General features: G+C 38.2%; 1 long non-coding RNA gene across 1 annotated transcript; it reads right to left on the bottom strand.

Annotated features, from left to right (window-relative positions):
- Window positions 1-578: 578 nt before the first annotated feature.
- Window positions 579-3634, bottom strand: LOC121375074. The gene is made up of 2 exons (XR_005958276.1): window positions 1346-3634; window positions 579-1311 (listed from the first exon to the last, which is right to left on the bottom strand). It is a non-coding gene; the product is annotated as an uncharacterized LOC121375074 (long non-coding RNA).
- Between the last annotated feature and the right edge of the window lie 3936 nt (window positions 3635-7570).

The raw sequence follows: 7570 nt of genomic DNA, 5'->3' as shown, positions 1-7570 counted from the left end.
CGGACCCTAGTTTTTAACACTAGTATTTTAAAGTGACGGACCCTAGTTTTTAACACTAGTATTTTTGACAATTGGATCCGTTTTAGTAACAGAAATAAGACATTACTTGCATTTTATTGTTCAGATTACCGGGTATCCATTTCCATACATTCAATGTTTCTGGTCATCTTCGTATTTGTAGTAGTGCGAAATGAATTATCCAAAATTGTAAAAATGTGCATACCTCTGAGAAATAACGGTTAATGAGATGATCTCCAGTCTATTTTTAAGAGGGTATTTGCCCATTTCAACGTCAGAGACTGGTTTCACTCTGTTGTAACTTTAACCAAATGTGCTACAGGTTTGTACATTAACTTTGTGTTAATTTTTCACGGCTGAAATTAGGGTCTGACCGTAGCCTTTTGACTAGTTGTTAAACCTTCCTCTCATTTATTTGGGAAGATTTCCACATATTTATGTTCACAGAATGGGTTCAAGTCTGGGCAACATGCATTTTCAGTTACGTGTATGTATGTGTCAAGTGGTAGCAAATGAATGAAACTTACTAGCATGCTTCAACAAATAACAAGAAGATTGTATAAAAATACAAGTTTTATTTCCCTCTATTTAAATTGTAGCCAACATGGTGCAACAAGATGAAAGAATAATACCAGATATCTACATGAATATACAGCAGTTTATTGAAATATGGACATAATACAAAAATTCCACCAAGACGATAAGTCAGTTTTTATATTAATAAATAACTCGAAGCAAAAAAAAAGAAAGAAAAGGATAATAAATAATGTGAATGAATATTTAAAATGATTATATTAACCAGCATTATTGCCATAATTGAATTCCCACCCCACCCCCTGAAAACAATATTGTCAAATATTTCTATAATGGTTTACCATCTGCTCTCGATGGTCACCTTCAAAATCTGAAAAAATCCCATTAAAAAAACTAAATTCAACCGGCAGTGTCGAGATAAATATTAAATATTCCAAGTACTAAGAAAGAAAGAAAGAAAAGAAAAGAAAAATTAAAACATATTTTATATAAATACATATAACATTCTTGATTACAGTTTTATTCTGGTTCTAACCAAGACAAATAAGACCACTTTGATATTTAACCAGTACATTAAGAACACCGATGCTGACCAAAAGACTCCTGAAATCCAGTCCACCAACCTTTCACTCATCACATTCCTGCCAGTCTGCCAACCTTTTACTCATCACATTCCAGCCAGTCCACCAACCGTTCACTCATTACATTCCAGCCAGTCCACCAACCGTTCACTCATTACGTTCCAGTTAGTCCACCAACCTTTCACTCATCACGTTCCAGTTAGTCCACCAACCTTTCACTCATCACATTTAAATTACTTCACTAAATGTTAACACCAAATTCTGGTCAGTGTTCACATTCACCAACCATTCACTCATCACATTCCAGCTCTATTCATTTCTCACAATCCAACCAATTTGACTCTTCACTCTTTAAAATCCAACCATTCATCAAACATTCACTCACATTTCCACCAGTTTATAAACACTTTACTTATCACATTCTGACCAGTTCATCAACTATTTATACTCATCAAAATTAATTAAATTTAGGGCCAGTCGACCTTTTGATATTCTTTGCTGGTGTCGTATTAGTTTGGCAAGTTTTAATCACAAATGAAGTCTAAACACAGTTTCAGTAAAATCTGACCTATGATAAACATAATGATGGGTTGTTCATGCATTTATGAAAACTTCTTAAATGTGCCATTGGCTAGGATTCCTGACACGTTGGTTTGTAACGATACTTTCAGATCCTGCCACAAAATCGACACATCACAACAGAAGAATCAGTAATTTCAGAAAAATTGCTGAAAAATATGTACTGGCCCATCATGAATTATGTTGAGAATACTTATCTGATTCCAGACAGTTTCTCAGTCCTTCATTCAGTACATTCCAGCAAGTATATCAACCACCAGATTATTATTAATTATTATCTCAACCAGTCGTTACTAATGTAACACACAGAATTGGTAGCACTTTCCCAGAACATGTAACCCAAACTTCATGTTGCCAGTCCCAGCTACCTTACCCATCATATTCTAACTCCCAATATATCCAGTTCACACACAAGAACCATTCTTTCATCATGCAACATTCTTCCCAAATTATATTCACCTGGGCCCTGTCCCACAAAGCTATCTTAGCACTAAGATAAACTTAAATGCATAACAACTTTATGTGGTCTTAGTACTAATATCGTTTTGTGGAACGTGCCGCTGGACAATATACTAGTGTATCACATGTTCAGTGTAAAACTTTCTGGCTATAAAAAAATACAGTATTCACGTGAAGAACAACTGCTATGTTAAAGGACCGTTTTACCCAGACAGACCAAATATCACTTGCAAATTGTAAGTATTTTCATAAAATTCAATGGTTGAGGAATGGTAATGATAATATTGGAAACACTGGAAGACCGTGTTGAATAATTTCTTCCAACGTTTTACGTCAACTTGCTTCAATTGTAGACCGACAGAAACCTACATTCCAACCTACTTATTTGTGTTTGTGCAATCAGAATTTGCAAACTAAAGCAGGATCTAATAATGCAAGTTTTGGCTACATACACATGTACAATAACAAAAGCACAATCTGCAAATATGGTCCAATTGTTGACCACATTTGATGTTTAAAAGTGTTAATTGGATTTTATGATGGCAGCAACATGATAATGGAGACAACTAAAAAAATTACGGTATTTAATAAAATTGTTAACTAACCTATACTAGCCGGCATTAATAATGCAATTTCCTTTTGTCAAAATAATATACGTTCCGGTTGGACTTCGTTGACGCTATTCGTCAATGTACATGGTACAGTGGTATACATTATTTCAGCAGCATGTAAAGGTCGACTTCAGGCCTGTTCCCAACATAAGGGGAACAACGCTAAAAACGCATTATCCGGTAAATCGCGCACACGCAACCACTTGGCGAAATAACACTTTGCACGTGCATTTCCTGATACCCGGGCACACTCAGAACACGCGGGTGGCAATGAGTATATCACTCCTACACGATGCCTCGGTTAAACAACGCCGATCGGAATCAAGCCATTGGCTTGTTGAATGCCGGAAACTCGCAATTGCGGGTAGCACAACGGTTCCACGTGCACCCGTCAACCATTAATCGGCTCCTCAACCGATATCAGACGACAGGGACCGTCAATGACTGCCGTCGTTCGGGCACACCACGCGTAACGACCAATAGACAGGACCGGAACATACGGTTGCGGCACCTGCGCAATCGGTTTTTGACAGCCGCAAGCACTGCCAGGACTGAAGTGGGAACCAGGGGACGACTCTTCAGCACCCAAACTGTCCGGAGACGTCTTGCCGCAGCACGACTGCATTGCCACCGACCCTACCGTGGCCTTATCCTCCTGCACAGACATCGTCAAGCAAGACTCTTATGGGCCAGGAATGGTGGGCATTTGCGACCCAGGAGATGGCGAGATGTCATCTTCTCGGATGAATTGAGATTTAACGTGAGTGTCACGGACCGACGTCGTTGCATTTACCGCCGTCGTGGAGAACGTGTCGTGCAGGCCTGTGTTCTGGAGAGGGACCGCTACGGGGGCGGGGGCATGGTTTGGGGCGCCATCAGTCATGGTTTGGGGCGCCATCAATGCGCAACACTACGACAACATTCTGGTCCGAACTCCCATTGATGTACAGGGGAAACCTTAATGCGCAACACTACGTCGACAACATCCTGCGGCCGGTCGTTTCTCCCACTTGATGAGGACGGCCATGGCGGACAAACAATAGGCTCGTCTTCCAGCAAGGACAACGTGTCGGCCGCCCACTGCACCACAGAACGTGACACAGGCGTTTCTTCGTGCCCACCATGTCACTGTGTTGGACTGGCCAGCAGTTTCCCCGGACTGCAACCCAATAGAGCACATGTGGGACGAGCTGGGACGTCGTGTTCAAAACCAACCCAATCCACCACAGAACTTCGCTGAGCTGCAGCAGGCATTGCAGCATCACTGGGCAGCCATCCCACGACGTGTGGTGAGGCGCCTGTGCATGTCCATGCCTAGGAGGCTGCAGGCGTGCATCGCAGCACATGGAGGTCACACGAAATACTGACCCCCATGACGTTGACATCGCCAGAGACGTTATGTGTGATTCAGTTGGCGGCTGACAGTGCCAGTCAGATGGGCCAGTGGTTGGTCTCACTGGTGGTATCAGTTTAATTTTTGTGGGATCTCGCATAATAAAATAAACCATGATCATTTCCGAGATTGCGTTTTTATTGCCACCTAGTATATGAATATCGGTATAAACAACCATATTCATTTCTCTATTGATCAACATAGAAAAGTGCGGATTTCTAAATTTTTAGTCCTAGGCTATGGAATGCCAAACTCACTAATCATTTATTAACTAATACCTATGATATATACTGGGTAGGCTTCAAAATTCATAAAGTGGAGAGAAAAACCTCATTACATTTTTAAAATCTACTTGGTGTCTACTAACATCAAAATAAACAAAAATTCAACAAGAAAATATTGACAGCACACATCTAACAAAGTACACATGTCATACAATAGTATCAGTTTTGTAAAAGATGATTGTGACTATAGTTTAAAACAAAAACACAAGAGTCCATGTTCACTACTACCTGCAATATACAACCCACAGAGTATATGGTGTCTGTAATAACTTGAAATGAAAAATTTATAATAACTTCAAATGAAAAACTTAAAATAAAATTTCATTTGCCAACAAATGTATAAAATAAAATTTGCCAACAATGTATAAAAATAAAATATTGTTAACAAGAACCAAGTTTCTGAAGCCAATTGTTCATCTGAAAACTGTTTCATCTGTTAACATAAATCATGTGTTAGACAATATATGGGACCATTCACAAAGTACATAGGCAGGCTTTCTACCAGAAAATAACTGAATGACACATAATAAAAACAAAACAGATCAAAGTGCCCCTACTAGGTGGTTAAGGATCTAAAATATTTTGAAACTGGACACTGCATTTATAATACTTTGCCAAATTTTAAACAGCAGTTCTCTTACTATAATGTATCTAAAAAAAATGTTTAAATGTATATATTAATTTCCAAGAATTTTAGGGTACGTACTTTTACCTTTCAAAAACCCTGATGGGGTGAGAGAAGGCGGTGTCTGCAGACTGTGTGTACAGTGCCATACAATGGATGTATAGTGGTAAAGATGGTCTTTAGAGGTCAGTATACCGACTCTTTTTATTACGATGGTGGGGTGGGAGTGGGGCATATTAACAATGCATATGTATAGTAGAGGTGGTGGAGAGGGGCATTTGAAAAATGTATGTACACTTGAGTGAAGGAGGTGACCTCACTACCTCTACACAATACCTCACTAAAGCTGTATCCTAACCGGGCACGAGCAATTATTTTAGAAATCATTGATTTCAAGATAATCATCCGTCTCTTAAAAAATGACATGCAATGTTTTGGTAGCTTCAGCAGGTGAATTTTTATTTCATCTGCTAGGGTCTGAAAAATGGACTGCCTTTTGCTTGTTGCAGGCTGCTATTTTGAGCCCTGATATGATATAGTCCATTGCCAACATGTATCAAACATCACAGAAATAGCATATAACCTTGTTCTAGTGTCCAACTCTTAAAGGAGACTCCTGCTTAATCAGGGCACCTTCATATTCAGTCTCTGGAATTACTTCAATAATCACACTATTTCCATAATTCATAAATTGAAAAGTTGTCAAATTAATTAGATAAATATATTAGAGAACATTTATTTCCACAATGCTGTTGAATCAATTATACTATAGAAACTTTCAAAACATGAACAGAGAGAAAGAAAAAACCACAACACCACAGTTCACAATTTGGCATGTTGTTTTATTTCAACAATACACCATGACTTGTTAATGTTATTAAGTATATTTACAGTATTGTTATAATTACAGCATTGGATAAGCACACATGCACACAAAAAGAAAGAAAGAAACACACATACACCATACACCCCCCCACACACACACACACACACACACACAGAATGGTGTCAACAGGTCCCCCCCTCCTAAAAGCCACAAATAATATTGATGGTGAACAATATACAGTAACATGGGAACATTTAAAAATAAAATTACAAGATATTACCAAATCTGCATACAACTGCAATATACACAAGAGGAAAGCATAGTTGAAAACACTAACTATAGTGGATTCACTAATGATCACTGAATGGCAAATATGAAAACTTTAACATACAGTGGAGGCTTCTGAAAAGTGTGAGAATATAATATAACCCCTCAAAACTGGACCCTCTATAAATTGGAATTTTCTCAAAACCGGTTGGGTCAAAGTTACAAAGCCTGTTTACGTCTTATATGCATGTAACTACATACATTTACAACAATTAAACACTTGCGTTTAAGAAAAAACAGGCTTCATAAATTCGGCCTGATATTTTTCAGTCCCTTTTTAAATATCAGTACAGAACATGACCTCTTTGAACTGGATAACCCCTTAAAACTGAACTTTTCATTTGGTCCCGTTCTACCAAGAATAGCACTCCGATGGACCCCTCCTGGAAAAAGGAAACGAGGAAGACAGAAAGAAACATGGAGGAGGACAGTAGAGAAGGAAATTCGAGAGGACAGTTTGGGCTGGGGGCTGCTGGAGAAGCTGGCAAAAGACAGGCAGCAGTGGTGATCTCTGGTTACAGCCTTATGGGCTTCTTAGCACGAATGGGATTAAATAAGTTCTGCATAACCCATTTTTATTTCACACATAAAATGTAGGACAGCATATATAAATGGTGTTACAAGTTACACAAAATGTAATATTTCTGGCGTCACCCATAAATGGTTTTTGCAAACTTTTTAAGTTCTCAGAGACCTGTAGTCACTTTACGTGGTGGGTGAAACTGATGACAATTAAAGCTGCATTCCCACCTCACTGTTTACTAATGCAAAATACAAACATATATACAGTTTTAATAAACTTGTTTCTGCCATCAACATGTACTGATATTGGTCTTGATATGACAAGACAAGTCTTTTGCTGGGGTTTTTAAAAAATTCATTTAACAGTGGAAATGGTGTCCTGTATTTTTAGCATTAAGAGAAAGGTAAAACAAATTGATGCATTTAAATGACTGAAGAATGATCTGTAACAGTAAGAAAAATGACATGGATGTGGTTAATTAATAATAATATATTTGAGACTGCAGCTTTAATTAATGTGTGTGTATGGAACTGTGTTGGAAAAACTCCGGATAATGAACAGACAAAGAAATGAAAATGCCACACACAATATAATGTACACATAATATACACCGACAAGTTGTTTAAATAAAAACACAGCTTCATGGAATATTGATTGGTAACCTTCGTTTCACCTGAGCAGCAGATCTATATACATGTACAATGGTTTAGCTTCTGAAATATCTGCATACCCTTATCCTGTGATAGACATTATCGGCAAATAAGTTAACATTTTCCAAGAAATTATACAACCTTAAAACTCAAATCAAGC

Source organism: Gigantopelta aegis, chromosome 6, assembly GCF_016097555.1.
Source record: "Gigantopelta aegis isolate Gae_Host chromosome 6, Gae_host_genome, whole genome shotgun sequence".
NCBI lineage: Eukaryota > Metazoa > Mollusca > Gastropoda > Neomphalida > Peltospiridae > Gigantopelta > Gigantopelta aegis.
This window is presented reverse-complemented; position numbering and strand designations above follow the sequence as displayed.